This window comes from Empidonax traillii, unplaced genomic scaffold, assembly GCF_003031625.1.
Source record: "Empidonax traillii isolate 1590-97213 ecotype Southwest subspecies unplaced genomic scaffold, ASM303162v1 scaffold369:size587591, whole genome shotgun sequence".
Taxonomy (NCBI): Eukaryota; Metazoa; Chordata; class Aves; order Passeriformes; family Tyrannidae; genus Empidonax; species Empidonax traillii.
This window is the reverse complement of record NW_020955562.1, coordinates 514,042-529,679: the sequence shown is the minus strand read 5'-3', so window position 1 is coordinate 529,679 and position 15,638 is coordinate 514,042. Positions and strand designations below refer to the sequence as shown.

Genomic DNA, 15,638 nt, shown 5'->3' with positions numbered 1-15,638 from the left:
GGTTCAGACGATGACACTTCCAACCCCTGGCGCTGCCTGAGCTTTTCTTCCCAACTTCACTCGTAGGGGATGTCACGTGGGACGATGTCAAACACTTTAATGAAGTCAAGGTATATCACATCTGCTGCCTCCTCCCCTCCGATCCATGAGACCAATTACACCGTCAAAAAAGGAAATTAAGTTGGTTTGACATGATTTGCTATTGACAAATCCGCAGTGGCTGTTCCTTATCACTCCATTATCTCCTCAGTGCTCCCAAAATTGATTGCTGTGTAATTGGGCCACGCGTCTCGCGGAGGAGAGGGCAAAATGTGCTCAACCCCTCGGGCAGCCAGGGAAGTGGAGGCAAAAAGCAGTTTTCCTCCTTGCCTTTCATGTTTCCACATCCATATGTGCTGCCTTGGACAAGGTTGCCAGTGGTGGGGAGGGTGGTGGGGGCACCTGGATGTGTCCTGCCCCAATGCAGTGGGCACCTTTGGTAGATATCTGTCGTTTCCGCTTTGGCGGTGTCCAAAAAAGGGCTCTGCACTTGGTTACTTAGGGATTTATGGGTTCTCAGGGGAAGCTCAGCATTGATCCAATTTATCCCAAATCCCTGGAGACCTTAAGCAGATACTGAGGCAGCTGGTTCTGCAGCTCTGCCCTCGCTGCCGTCCCCCTCCACCAACTCCTGTGTTTACTCTTCTTATGAGCACCACGATTTAGTTTTATGACCCGACGATCAATTCTCCATCAGGAGCTCTGGAAAAGCTACTGATGTGTTTCCAATAAATGGTACGTCAAGGAAAATATATATGATCCTGTCCTGTCCCTGTCTCGTTTCCTTCTGCGTCGCACCCACCCTTTGCAAACGTCTCCAGGAGGCAGAAACGGGGGGCTCGTTGTTTGTTTGAGGCATTAGGAATGAGGGGATATCGATTCCCCGGGGATAGGAGGGTTGGTGGAAGAGGAAATTCATACAGCAGTCACTGGTGAGGCTGCAGACAAGGGAGTGTGTGCCGTGGGTCTGCAAAGAGCAATTGCTCTGAAGGCAGAAATGAAACGAGTGTCAGGGAAAATAACTGGAGGCCGATGTTAATAATTAAGCTTTCTAATGAGAGCATTAGTTTTTCTCCAGTGGATGGATTCAGCCTTTCCCGTCCTGGAGTTGTTGTGTATAAACCAAAGTCATTTTTTTAATCTGCCTTTGCTCAGGACAAAGCACAGTGCAGGCAGTGATTCCTTCTCTTGCCTTCTGGGATGGACAGGCCAGACAAGGATGGGAACTATTACCTGGGAATGGGAGCTGAGGGAGATCTTGTAGCAGTCTGCAGCTCCCCCCTGAGGGGCAGCACCAATCTCTGCTCTCTGTGACCAGGGACAGCCCCCAGGGAATGTCTGGAGCTGTGTCAGGGCAGGCTCAGGGTGGATCTCAGGGAAAGGTTCTTCCCCCAGAGGGTGGTTGGCACTGAACAGGCTCCCCAGGGCAGTGGGCACAGCCCCAAGGCTGCCAGAGCTGCAGGAGGGTTTGGACAACGCTCTGAGGGACAGGGGGGGATTGTTGGGGTGTCTGTGCAGGGCCAGGAGTTGGACTTCATGATCCTTGTGGAACCCTTCCAGCTCAGGATATTCTATGATTTGATGTTATTTAATGTCCTCCTGCTCCATGGGAGCTCAGTCCATCCTCTGTGACCCTCCAGATTCCTCATCTGTGAAATGAACTTTAGGAATCCTGAAACTGGGTGGATTTTAATGAAAAAAAAAATGTTTTCTATAAACAATCTGTTTTTTGCTGATATTTACATCTGTGGTGGTAGGAACAGGGTGGAAACAGGAGCATCTATTATGCTGCAGGTTTTTTTTTTTTTTCCTTTCCTGGAGAAAATCCAAACTGAGACATTTTTGTTTGAAATGGGTACATCAAAACGTTGCAAATGCAGTTTGGTACAACGCACCGGTTTGATGAAACAAAGAAAAAACAGTCCCCATTTCTGAATTTCAGCGTTGTGGAACTGATGATTCCAGAAAAAGCCTTTCAACTTCTCACCCTATCTCAAGATGAAAACAAATGTTGAACTACTGAGATTTCCCAGAGGAAGGAAATTCTGCTTTCCTAACACCTCTAACGCTTACTTTTTGTTGTAAATCATTTTGAGCTCTACAGATGAAAAGCTCATGGTAGATGCAAAATATTGCTGCTTTTTATTTTATTTATTATTCATCATGATAGTTCATGCCCAAAGAGGAATTCATACTCTTTCTTTTTTATCTGCTGGGACCTATGAAAACCACCCAGCTCTGGAGCCTGGCTGCTCCTGGTTGTGGAAGAAATGGGAAACTTATTAAAATCTCATTGTTTCTGGCTTAAATTGTTTACTTTCTTTTGACCAGCTCTGCTGGGCTTTGCTTTGCCCAGGACAGGCCAACTTTGCCCGTGCTCTTGGCACGTGGCAGGAGGGAGCGTGGGAAAAGCGGGGGAGCCTGTGGGACCCGGGGTGCTCGGGCTGGGAGAGGAGGAGGAGGAGGAGGTGGCTGATGAGCTTTGCTAATTGCCAGGGTGTGCAGATGGCTGGGTCACGTCTTTTCCCGACGTTGTGCCGATTGGATTTGCCTTGGCACGAGGCAGACGCCAGCACCTGCTCCGCACCAGTCCCGGGGGGCGCAGGTAACCGGGAAGGGGGGATATTAAAAGGACATCTGGCAAGGTGCCCCTGTGGCAGAGGGGGGGGGGAGGGAGCCTTCAATGAAGTTTCCCCAAATATGCAATTAATTTTGACTTAATAAGACATTTATTGTACAATAAACAACAACTGATTCTATGAAAAAATATTTATTGAGGATTTACGGCTGAGTAATGAATTTGTAGCTCAGTTTGCCTCGACTAGATTTATTTACATAGCAGTTAAACCCCAATCAATAATATGCTTTTAATAATCACTGTATTTAAGTAGTATTTCAACAATACACTGTAATTAGACCATGAATTCTGCTGTAATTCTTTAGATTTAGTATACTTTGGGGTTCAGAGTCTCTCCTTGATCGTGATGCGAGTGCTCCATTAGCGTTAATTAAGTGTGTGCCAATCAAGCAGAGAATAAACCTCACTCTGTGCGAGCAGTCGGTGAATAGCAATTGGGTAGTGGGAGGGAAGCAGCTCAGGCTTCCCGGGATAGATAGCAACTGTTGCACTTCAGCATCCTTCACTGGCTTGTGAATCTTGGGATCAGTCATCCGGGATCAGGAGTTGCAGGGCAGAGACCGGCGCTACTGATGTACCACACTGTCCTCTGATCTGTGCCAAAACAGCTCCCAAACAAGGCTATATCTGCCTTTGAGATTAAACTGCTGGTTTACAGATGTGTAACTGTGGCTGTGTGGATCTCCTGGAGTCCCCAGGAGCCGGGTTTGCTGGGCAGATTTGCTGTGTCTCTGGAAAAACCGCTCCTGAGCTGAGTGATGCGTCACAGAGGATGCAGGATGTGGATGCTCATCCTGGTGCTGATGGGATGTAGTTTGTTTTAGGTGCAGGGAGTGAATCCTGCTTTTGTGGCTGTTGAGCTGCTGGTGCAAGGCAGGGGGGCTACAGGGAGGTCTGGTGCTTTGCTTCCTTCTACACTAGGGAATTTTAGCTTAGATTTTTAGCCAGGTTTAATATTCCACTGGGTGCGCTGATAAACGTGAGCTTGGAGTGGGTGCACTTCAGAGCTCGATGCTGCAAAGTTTTGCTCTATTCTCAAGGCACTTGGAAATCTTTCTAGGTGAAACACGTCCTAAATGCACATTTTTCTCCTGCTCTTGGTCTGTCTGTCTGTCTAATCTCTCTTTGTCTCAGTGGTTGTACCTCCTGTCCCTGTCTGCAGCCGATGGTATCGCTCCTGAGAAAGATACGGGTGTGTATATTTAGAAAATGTCTCCTGCATTCTTCTCCCACAAGAGACACTTGAAATGGCTTTGGGAAAAAAAAAAGAAAAACCCAAAAATATGGCCCGTCACTGTCTTGCTTGTGCCTTGTTAGAACAGGGCCTGAGGCAGGAGTGATGCCAAGGGGCCATGCGTGGCAGCAGAGCTGGCAGTGCAGGAGGTGATGCACTGAGGAGTATTTACTGCACCAGGAGAAAAGATGCAGTGCTAAGGACTTACTTTCTTTTTACTCTGGTGAATCATGCTTTGCCATGGTTCAGTGTGGCTGGCAGAGGGGTGCAGGAGGCAGGGAGAGAAGTGAAGGGTGGCAGCTGCAGAGAAGATGGGGGGGAGGAAACCTCTGTGACGGGTTAAAAGCGCCACATGAGAAGCTCCATGAGAGCTTTCCCAGGAAAGGCGTGGAATTGGGAAATTAAGCAAGACAGCAGACAGGGAAGAAGGATGCGGTGTGTTATGGTAATTGCTCTTCTTAATTGCTTTGACTCCGATGACCAGTCATTTCTTATCCTAACGAAGACATGAGAGCCATCCGCTCCTGACTGCAAAGCAAACACCAAAGGAACCTCCTCTTCTTGTCCCTCACGGACTCAAACTGCCCTGTGCCTGCCAGCCCCAAGGTGTGGATGGTGTTGGGACACTATTAGTGGCAGGTCCAGGGGGTCATGGGCCCATGGGGTCTGAGCCTGACAGCCCAGAGGGATTTTCCTGGAGGCATCAGTCCAGCCACCTCTATTGCTGCTCAAACAAGGTGTAGAGAGGCCAGGCAGGGCTGCTGCCATCAGTATTTTAGCAACCTGCTCTGAGCTGAATAGAATCCTGATGCTCAGCTATACAGTGTGCTCTGATTCCTCTGTAAATTCGCGGTCTAAACCCACCAGGAGCAGGCAGAAAGGTGCCTGCTGCTTTTCGGCTGGGCTTGATCCAGCGCAGAATAATTGCCTTGACTGTTTCACTCTGAGCTTGGCAGTTCAGGGCTTAGAAATCCCCCACAAAAGAGCCCAGCACACAGAAACTTGACTCAGAGTCCAAAGCAAAGCTGCAACTGGCAGAAGTGCAGATCTTCAGGCTCAATCAGATGCATAAAGACAGGCAGGCCAAGCTGAGATGGGAATATGTTGCTTCAGCTGTGCGCTGAAAGCTGCTGAAATTTTCCATATCAGAGGCTTGCTTTACAAAAAGGGATAGTCTGGCCTGGGGTTTGCAGGGAGGAAAACAGCAGTGGTGACGACAGCAGCAATAAAAAGCTCTCCCTGCTTTCCACACTGGTGGGAATTGCTTGTTTATGCTCTTCCAGTGCCTTTCCAAGCCAGTTTTCTCCATGTGTAAGTCAAAAGCACCTGCCCACTTGCCCTGGGTATGTCCCAGGCTCCAGCAGGTGTCACTGGTCACAGTGTCACTGTGTGTCCAACCCAGCCTCACTGCCAGGGTGAGATGTGTTTGGGCTCAGAGATGTCTGGAGAGCAGCTGTGAGGTAGAAGTGGGGTGGTGAAGCAGTTGTGGGTATTTATTTATTTTTAAGTGGCATGATGATTTAATGCATTTTAATAGAATCCTAGACTGGTTTGGGTTGGAAGGGTCATTAAAGCTCATCTCATTCCACTCCCTGCCATGGGCAGGGACACCTTCCACCAGCCCAGGTTGCTCCAAGCCCCATCCAACCTGGCCTTGGACACTTCCAGGGATGGGGCAGCCACAGCTTCTCTGGGCAACTTGTGCCAGGGCCTGCCCACCCTCACAGGGAAAGATTTTTCCTCATACCCTTCAGTGTGCCTCTTGGTGATTAAACAAGCAGCTCAGCTGCAGGGGAAGAGTATTTCCTATGTGCTGGAGATCTTCAAAATGAGCCTGAGGAGCAGAGAAATGCCCACTGTTGCTCTGCAGGAGATTTTTAACTAGTCTTAGATACTCAGTCTGAGTGAGAGAGGTCGTGTTTTGCCAGGGGAAAGCTTTGCTGATACCAGCAACATCTTCCCCTCCAGTAAGGAATAACTGGCCCAGCCTGGATGTGCAGTTGGGCTGGCCCAGGGCTGGCCCCAGGAGGACTTTGGCCTCCCTGCTGCATTAGAATTCCCTCAGCACTGCGGTAGCGATGGACACTCGGACACCGGTTGCATTAAACATGGGGTCAGTCATTTCCCTGCCTTCCTTCTTTGTCTGTAATTCTGCATCTAATGGCAGCAATTAGTCACTGTCCAAGAAGGGATGAGCAAGCTCCTGGCTCATCCCTGCTCTCTGACGGATCTGCTCCTCCAGAGGGATGGAAAGGTCATTAGCAGAGGGTTAGTTATTGATCGGCTTGGGGGAGAGAGAGGGTCCAGAGGTGAAGCTCAGCACCTGACTTAAACGATGGGCCAGAGAAAGGAAAGAAAAATAGGCTGGCAGCAGCCCCAGGGAGCCCCCAGCCACCGTGCCACAGATGCAAAGGACAAATTCTTATTGATTGGAGAGGTGTTTTTGGAGGTAGGTTATTTCTTTTTCCTTCCTAAAGCAGGGACCAATTATGGCTGTTGACTGGCAGAGACAAATGCCAGAAGTACCAAGCCTGGATTTCCTTGGGCCATCCTGCTTTTCCTTACGGTGGGGTTCTGAAAACCCACTGTGCTAAACCCTTGTGCTGGCTGAGAGAGAGAAATATGTCCCAAAAAAAGGGGGACAGGGCTGGTTTTTGCACACACTCCTCTGCCAGTTGGGCAGGAGCAGCTTGGCACCACGGCTTGCAAGGTGGCACAGAGGGAAACAAGCAAGGAATAAGTGTCTTTTGTCCAGGAAAACCATGAATCAAAGGAAACCCCGAGTGCAGGGTGGTGCTTTGGGCAGTGGCTGTGCTGGAGGGAGGGGAAAAAGATCCAGGGCGGGTTCGATGATTCGATCAGCTCACGTCTGGCACTGACTTTAAGTTGTTCAGCAGATGAATTAAGGCCATTGCCAAGTTCCTAGGAGGGAAGGACCTTTATGGTGGATGAGGGCTGGGCTCACTTTGGGGCGGGGAGTCGGGGGGGGAGTCTGACTCTTCCTGACCATCAGTCACCTCAGGGCCTGTTGAACACCCTCCGACCTCCTCTTCCATCATGGCCGTGTCAAAAAGAGGGATGAGGTTATTGACCGTGTCAACAGGGCTGATGAATCACAGCCTCCAAGCCTGGTGGTGCAGGAGACCCTTGCTCTGCTTGGATTGGGTTTCATCCTCTGCCCAGCTCCAAGTGGCCCTCCGCAGATGTGGAGACAGTGGTCCTAGAGAGACATCAGTGGTGATGCTTCCTGCTACCAGAGCTGATCCTTAGGGTATCAGAAGTGTTTCCTGTTGTGTCTTATTCCTCTTGTCTGAGTAGCTGTGTTTCTCACATGGCAGCTGGCTGTATATCCTGAGTTCTCTCACTCCTGGAGGCTCCTTTCTCCGGAAAGGAGGCACAAAACCATTTCTGGTCCTCCAGGTCAAGAGGAGCACATCAAGATGGTGTATAGCAGAGAGCAGGAGAGCCGACAAACCCACCCAACCCTTGCAGGCAGCACTGCAAAGAACCTCTTGATGCTCCCACCAGGGTGGTCGTAGGGTCAGAAAAAGTGGGAGAGCAGCAGAGCAGGACACCTGCACCCTTTCCACGCTCGCCTTGTCCCCACCCTGCACGTGATGGGAGTGTAACCCTCTCCTCAGTAGTGATTATCCTGTTCTTGGAGGCTTCCTTGACCTTCAGCACCAGATGGATAATGCTGTGGGCAGGCAGGAGGAAGGCTCGGGGAGCGCTGCCTTCAATACGGCTTTGCCCTCCTGATTTATACAGGGGAGAGAGCGGTGCTGATGCACGCTGCTGCTCATAGATTATCTTCATTCCAGCAGCAGCCAGGCAGACAGGAGAGGTAAACGGAGAGCTATCCGCCACCCTATCTGTCACCTTCCCTCCGGCAGCAGTGGCGGGGGCTGCCGCAGCGCCGCCTCTTCCCAGGGAAACTTTCCCTCTCCATCAAACACCGCGACAAAAAGTCATATTCTGCAGGCGTGTCCATGCATCTCCAGAGAGCTTGTCACGGCCCTGTCTCTCCCAAACCTCCCTGGAGGGCAGGGAGGCGGGGATGAGGAAGTGCTGGAGAGGAGCCAGTGGGTCTTGGGGGGAGCAGGAGTCAGGGTTGAGGTCTCTCTTCAGCCCAGTGTGGTGCTGGGACTTGTGGCCGTGTTTCAAGGTCTGGCCGTTGTAGTTCGACCAGCAGAAGGCAAATCGAAGGCACTGGGGACCTACTGTGATTTCTTGCATTGCTTTTATTTTATCTTCCCTCTCCTCACCTCTCAGGCCTTAGTTTCCTGAACTGGGATTAATTTTAATCTTACTTACCCTCCCCCTAGGGGAGCAGGGAGGCTTGTTCTGTTCATGTCTGGAAAATGCTCTGAAATCCTCTGATGAAAGGTGCTGACAGAGCACTGAGGATTGCCAGGATTCGCGGGTTTAGGGGAATGGAGAGGTGGAAAGCACGGGGGGCTAAGGAGGTTTTGTCAGCTTGGGGGGGGCTCGGTGTGCCAGGGGGAACCGGCAGAGGGGTCCCTGCAAGATGCCCCTTACAAAGGACACTGAGAATCACTTTTTTTTAGGGCAGAAAGTAGAAAGTCTCACAGAGGCGCCAGCCAGGAGAGTCTCAGGAGGGGTGGGAAGCCTGAAGGCAAGTTATACCTTTCTTCTCTCGCTGCCTCTGAGAACACATGAATTATCCAGCCTTCCTTCGCCACCCAGAGACCAGGATCAAACCAGATGTGGAGAGTGCTGGTGTTTGTGCCGAGGCTTGGCAGATGGGGGGTGCAGCAGGCAAGGTGTGGGGCGTGCAGGCATGAAACCAGAGATCCCTCTTGGAGAGCATAGTGTGCTCTAAGTCTGAACTTAATTTTAATTCCCCTTTTTCTTACCCTTTTTTTTTTTTTTTTTTTTTTTTATCAGGCTTTAGATCTCTGCACTTCTTTTTTTTTTTATTTTTTTTTTTTTTTATATTATTATCAGCTGTATGTAAAATGTACCCAGTAGCCCAAACATAATGAGTGTACTCAGCGTGGAGCCAAAGAAGTGAATGTGCAGGGAGTGCAAAGCCCAGCCCTGCAGGTTCCCAGTGCTGCGCTGCACTTTTTGGGTAGCTCCAAGCAAAGCCCTTCCACCTAAACCTCCTCAGGCTTCAGGAGAGGTGGGAGACATCCCAATCCTCCTTTTTGCTCAGGAAGCACCTAACACCAGTCTGATCAGCATCCTGTGACCGAGCAACCTGGGCTTGGTGTGTTCAGAATCGCCCTGCGGCACGAGATGAGCAAAATTTGAATGCCTGGTGAGCAGCAGTCCATCGAGCAGGAGGATATATTACTCCAAATGGAAATAATTTCTATTGCTGGGGAAGAGAGTGGCCTGTTCTGAGCTATTGCACTGGGCTGCTCAGTAATTTGTGCAGTGCAGATGGGAGCACAGAGCCTTTACTGCGGGAGAGAGCTCGAGTCAGATTGTTAAGGAAGAAACATAATCAGAAGGAGCCAGGAAACATCAAGATCAAAGTTGGAAATAATTTACATTTCATCAAGAACTTGTGGGAAAAGGACAAGGAAAATACCAAGCCCTGTCGGTTATGCTGGCTTTTCAGCAAGAGGAGTATGATTCAGGAGGAAAACACTCAGAAATTGACTTTTCCTCGTATTTTCAAAGTGAGAATTGACTGCTGAGCCGCAAGTGTTACTTGAAGTGACATTTGTGGGCGCATTGTGAATATCCTCAGGCAGCAGAAAGCCTTGTTCAGCACCCAGCCTTGTGTCACTTTGAACCCCACAAAGCTCTCCCGAGCGCTCTGATGGCAGAAACACAGGATCCAGGGGCTTGGAGTAGTTGATGCTGAGGTTGTCCATAAAGGTTGGCTGCTTTGTGAGCTGCTCCCAGCCTTTCACCTCTATTTTTGGGGGGCAGGGAGAGCCCTTAGCACCAGTGAATCCTCCAGCGTGCAGAAGGAGAAGCGGGCACAGGCAAGGCAAGTGGGCACAGGCAAGGCATCGATGGGATGCAGTGTGTCCTCTTGCCCAACTCCCTGGAATGCTCATGTATCGCTCCTCTATCTTCAGCATTTTAATGCCTTTATAAAACCTTTCCTAACGACAGAGAGATAATTTGGCTGATGCAGCTCTGCACAATTAAGTTCCCCAGTTAACATCCTGTTCCTGCATCAGATGCCCTTTCCTCTCGTAGCCTGTTTTTCATACCCAGGGTAAATATGTTTAATAATCAATTGGCATGTTATTAACGCACAATAACGATCCCACTAAATCGAAGCTCAGTCTTGATTTGAGACACTTACAGTAAATATTGACTGTTCTGCAGAATTATGGCAGAGCCCTGAGCAGTCTGTTCCAATGGGAACTGGATCCATTTTTTAATACTAGTTATTGATTTTTGGCCAGGAAACTGCCTGGAGACATCGGTGGTTTTCCTCCTCCCCTGTGAGCTGTTGGGAGGTGACGGACACGCAGCAGGGAGACAATATCCCTTTGCTCCATCAGTAGTGCCATGGCTAGAGATGGGCAGAGCTGGTGGGCATTTCTCCCTCTCCTTTTGGAGCTGTCCCCAAGGCCGAGGTCGCTCCCCTCCAGTGGTGCTGGCTGGGGACAGGTCCCTGTCACCCACCGAGGTGACAACAGCTCGCTGCGAAGGTTCCGGTTTAATTTTCCGCCCTTAATTGCTGGTAAGGAACAAAAATAGGCTTGTTTGGACATTTGATGAAGCTTCATGCCAGCTCCCATTTTCCTGCTGTCCTGTGACCTGCCCATGCAAAGAAAGGCTGATGAGAAGCGACGCTCGCTTCTCCCCGCGCGTCCCTGGGTGACGTGGCACTGGCATCTCCATGTGGATGAGCCAGCTGATGTGTGTGTGACATGTCTGCAGCCCTGCTAAGAAGATTCACACTCTCTTGCTCTGTGCTCTCCGTTTCTCACCATTTCATCCTTCTAATCAGGGCCAGTTGTTCTGCTCGTGCCATTTTTCGGTGATGGTCCCATCAGCTCGATGTGTTAGGCTGCTTTTCCCAGAGGAACGGGGTTGGTTTTCCTCCAGTGCTTACAGAAACCACAGGAATAGCAGATACCTCCATTTTCCACCCAGGTGGGAGAGGAAAATGTAAGTTAGTCACATCCCATGCGAGATCTGTTAGCGAACACCTCAGAGGGAGCAAGTAGGGTGGATTTTCCCTGGTAATGTCTTGTAAGAGCTCTGTGTTCTTCCATGGAGAGAGGTTTGAAAGACAGTTGGCTCTCAGGGCTGCGAGTTACCACGTGTCATGTACAACACACATGGAATTCTTTGGGAATGAGTGGGCAGATCATTCTCAAGGTGGGTGAATTCGTTTGTTGAAGATAGTGAGGGCCAAGGAGCATGTCTGTGCATGGATGCAGGGATAGCTGTCCATGCTCTGAATCCAGAGGAGCTTCCAGATGCGGACAAGCTGTGGTGCCCTGTTAAGCCAGGAGCTGGGGCAGGGCCATTGCTCATTGAGATTTGAAGTCCATTGGCGTGGCTGACTGTCTGTGTATATTTATGTAGAAGACTTTGCATCCCTGGAAGGTGCTGTTGCTTGTTATTTTGACTGATTACAGGAGAGTGACTGTACTACAATAGCAGGAGCCACTCATTAGCTTTGGCGTAGCGCGAGAGAAATCGGCAACTCGTTCCAGCCACATCCGCCCCTGGAGGTGAATATTAACTAGGAATTGATCCTGGGTAATGAGAACACAGCCCGGGCTGCTGCGATTAGCACCGCTTGAATTTTAAATAGTTAATTATTTCAACGGGCAGAAGGAGGTTTGCTGGGGAACGGGGGAGTGTGTTGTGTTTTGGGGTGGCGGGTGTAAGTGAAGGGGTGAGTGTTGGGGTGATGGCACTGAGTGTTTTTGGGGGAGTGGGTGGGTCATGTTCAGAAGTCTTGTGTGCATATGGGGGGGAGCTTTTATCCAGGTGAGGAGGTAGGTGGGCAGCCTTTTTGGAGCAGTGTGTCTCGGAGCAAACAAGTTTTGGGCGGAATTTAAAGAGCTGCTGGAGGTGAGGGTCTGGGGGCACCTGCGTATGTGCTGTCCCACCTGAGCGTGCAGGGTCCGTTTCCACTGTCTCCAGCCTCAGGGCAGGTAAAATCCAGAGGATCAGGCCTGGAAAGCTGCAGTGGGAATCTACTGAATCCAGTTTTTCTTGCATTATTCCCCCATTTCTGCTGCCTCCCTTCTTCTGGAGCACTGCGCAGAAACAAAGGGAAGGTGAGGGAAGGTGGTGAGCGCCAGGGGAAGGCGTTCTGTCTGCCTGGAGACAGGGGAATTATCCAGCTCGAATAAATACCTTTCAAAAAGAGAGGAAAGAAAGAGAATTTCGCCCTTCTCTTCACCCCACGCCTCCCAAAATACCAAATCACCATGATTAAAAATTGACTCAAATGGACAAGCAGGCCCGGTAATTGATTGTGGCCTTTCATTCTTGCAGCCACACTTAATTAACCTTTAGACTCAAATACCAAGCACTGGTTAGACAGAAAGGTGTAGGCAGGCAAGAAAGAGGACGACAGTGCCTGTTGGGAGGATCCTGGGCTGTGAGAAGTCCTCTGGGGTGAGGATGCCTGGATGATGCTCTGGGGAAGAGCAGGCTGTGTGATAACACAAGGCTTGGATTTGGAGGTTTAGTTCCCTTTACCAGACTGCAGAAGGCAGAATTGCCCCTTCCCAAGCTTTTTTTTGTTCCCCACAGTGTGTTCCAGCTCGCCTCCATTTCATGTGCTGTTACTGATATTAATTGCTTAGGTCCATAGTCAGGAGGTGCCACCAAGTTGTGCTCAGCTGTAGGAAACCATCGGGCTCAAGACTGCACTGGTGTGTTTGTCTTTGTGTCACAGTGTTACCTTGTAGTGGTGGGGGAAAGAAATTTGCAAAATGCCTGGCAAGGAGTGCTATAAATGGACTCTCTGCTAGTAAAAAGCTTAGTTGAAGGGTGATTTTTTTTTTTTTACCCAGTGTGTGTCCTGTTAAATCACTCCCCAGAACTGAACCAAAAATATGTGGCGAGCTGGGATTCCTGTGGCCTTTCCCTTAGGGAAGGGTTCAAAACACATTGTTTGGTATGAGAATCCGAGAGTCGAGGATAAATCTCCTGCCACAGGGCCTGTGTGGAGCTCGGTCCTCCCACAGTGTTATCTCCTCCACAGACCTTCCCCAAGGATCTGTGAGAGAGTGTGTTTGGGTGCAAAATGGGTATTTTTGTCTCTTTGAAGACCTGCCTGTCTCCCACACATCCCCCCTTCCCTTTCATCTGTGGGCCCTGTGCTTTTATGCTCCTGATCATTAATGCAGAGCTCCCCTGGCCTCCTTACAGCTCGAATTGTCTCCTCTCTGTGCAATGCAAACGTGCATTGACCTGGAAAGCCGTTGCCAGCAGCAGATGGAGCAGACCTGCGGGCCCAGCTGGTCCGTGCCCTGCCAGGTGCTGTGGATGCTTTGGTTTCAAAATGCTTTGGTTTAAAGAAACTTCCAAGTCTTCCCTGAAATTGGGGATGTATCAGAGGAAACTTGGGGCGAGGCATCAAAATGTGTGATACAAATGAGGTTACTCATTTCAGAGGAGACAAGGATGAAGGATGAGGAGGCTCCGAGTGGTTGATCTAATGAAGGTGACGTGGCTTTGAAACTCTCCTGTAGTGTCAGGTCTGGTTTTCACATCAAGCCCCGGTTCAGCGTGAAAACAGGAGGGCTCATTTGGAGAGCACAGCTGAAAAACCCAGCAGCGTGAATAGGAAATACACGGCACGATAAACAGCAAAGGTTCCTATAGGAACAGTGGTAGCTCTTGAAGTGTCCATGGGAAATCGTTTGCTTCCAGATATGCAAACGTCTGAGCGTTTCGGGAAGCTCGGTCCCGCGTTTTTGGACGCCTGGGCTTGGCTCCTAGTCCAGCCTCTGTGGCAGGACTTCAGCTGGGTCCTACCTGCAGCTCTTTCTGTATTCATCTCCCTGCGACCAGGGGCCCTGGGGAGGCTTGGAGACAAATTGCATTTGTGCATATCAGATGGAGACTTTGGGGGTTTGAGCAGGAATTCTCTGCCTTTTGTCTTTTATCATAAGGAGTCAGGGATGGAGGTGACAACAGAGTCATGTATGAATGCAGAGTAAACAAAGCTGTGTGGGGGTGTGATGACATGTTTCTTTTGTCCGTAATGTATTCATCCTCTGAGTGCTCCAGGGTTATGCATTTAATTTGTTGTGCAATTGGCAGCTTTAGAAGTACTTAAGCATCCAGCTATCCTTGCCTAAAAATAAACTGAAAAGCAAGTGGGTTGTTTTTTGTGTTCAGGACGAGGTGGGCCAAGGAGACAAATGTGTTTTGCAGGCCAGGAACGCAGCACAATCCGGGCAGGTCCACCATGCTTTTCTGGTTATTCTGATCTTTTCTTCATCCCTTCCTTAGTTAGAAGCAGTTCTGGCCACAAGCAGCTGTAAGGGAGGAAGAGCAGGCTGGTGGTTAAAGCACCAGCCCAGGATTTAGGTGATTTAGGTCAAATCTCTCATTTTGTTTCTGTCTTTTTGTGTCATCCCAGTCTCTCTGCAGTGGTAATATCACCACTTCTGCACAAGGTGGGTTGCAAGAGTAAATATATTAAAGATTGGGAGGCATTAAGGTGCTGTGGGAAGGCTCCTGCATAGCAAGGGAGTTGTGCACTTGCAAATCTCAGTGGCTCAGAGGGTCGACAGAAGCAGCCTCAAATATATGATTTTTAATATCTCGTTATTTCTGAGTCACTTGGAAGATTTTGAACCGTCCTTGGCAAGGAGAGAGACCTGCCTTGTCAGGCCAGAGAATCACAGAATCATTTAGGCTGGAAAAGACCTCCAAGGTCATCAAGTCCAACTTGTCCCCACCTTGTCCCCCAGCCCAGAACACTGAGTGCCATGTCCAGTTGTTTCTTGGACACCTCCACGAATGCCCCTTCCAATGCCTGACCACCCTTTCAGTGAAGAAATTCTTCCTGATGTCCAACCTGAGGTCTAAGACAGAGGCTTGGACTTCCCTCCCTTTGTGCTGTTGGCTCTGTCTTTTTTTTGTAGGAGTATCTCCAGCCCAAGGGGGATCCTGTACCCCTGGTGCTGGCAGTGCAGGCTCTCTCTGGCATTCGTGACTGGGAAATAGAGGATTTTGAGTTAGTCTGGGTGCTTGGCACTCCTCAAAGTCGGGCTCAAGGTGCTGGTACCAATCATCATCTCCAGGCTGGCTCAGCTCAGCGATGCAATGGGTGATGCAGAGCTTGGACCTGATGCTGCCCTGGGCAGCAAGCCCTGCCTTGGTGTTTGCTTTCAGAGCTGCTCTTAGTCCGTATTTAGCAGCAGCACCTCTCAGGAGCAGTTTCTGAACCCTCACAGATGTGTTTGGCAGCTGATAACGGGGCTGAACTTTTTGTTTCAGATCCCACAGAAGTTTGGAGCTGAAAAACCTTGTGAGCCCAGGGCCCGAACCCCTAGAAAGATTAAAATTCCCTACCCCTACTTCGCAAAGGCACCGAGAGTCTGTCTGGCAAGACAGGTTCATTAACAAATTAATAGAATAATCAGCGGGGCTTTGTGTGCGTTTTGTAGATAAAAAACTGGTAACAGCGTTCTTTGGCTCTTTAATGGGCTGATAAGAGCCAACTATCTGCTCCATGGCGGGGCTAATCACAGAGATAACAGAGGTTAAATCAACTGCGGGGCGCTGGCGAGGGGCCGCGCAGAGGGA

At 49.8% G+C, this 15,638-nt stretch overlaps 1 protein-coding gene across 2 annotated transcripts in view; it reads left to right on the top strand.

The window, feature by feature from the left end:
- Positions 1–15,638, top strand: part of LOC114061890 (opioid-binding protein/cell adhesion molecule homolog) — a 166,127-nt gene that overhangs the window by 16,169 nt on the left and 134,320 nt on the right. The window contains exon 1 of one of the 2 annotated variants that reach the window (XM_027892800.1): positions 6,333–6,360. The exons of the other annotated variant lie outside the window; for it this stretch is intronic. The gene's annotated coding sequence lies outside the window, so the exon portion shown is untranslated. Of the gene's footprint in view, positions 1–6,332; positions 6,361–15,638 lie in introns of those variants that run through there. 2 annotated transcript variants of the gene reach the window in all.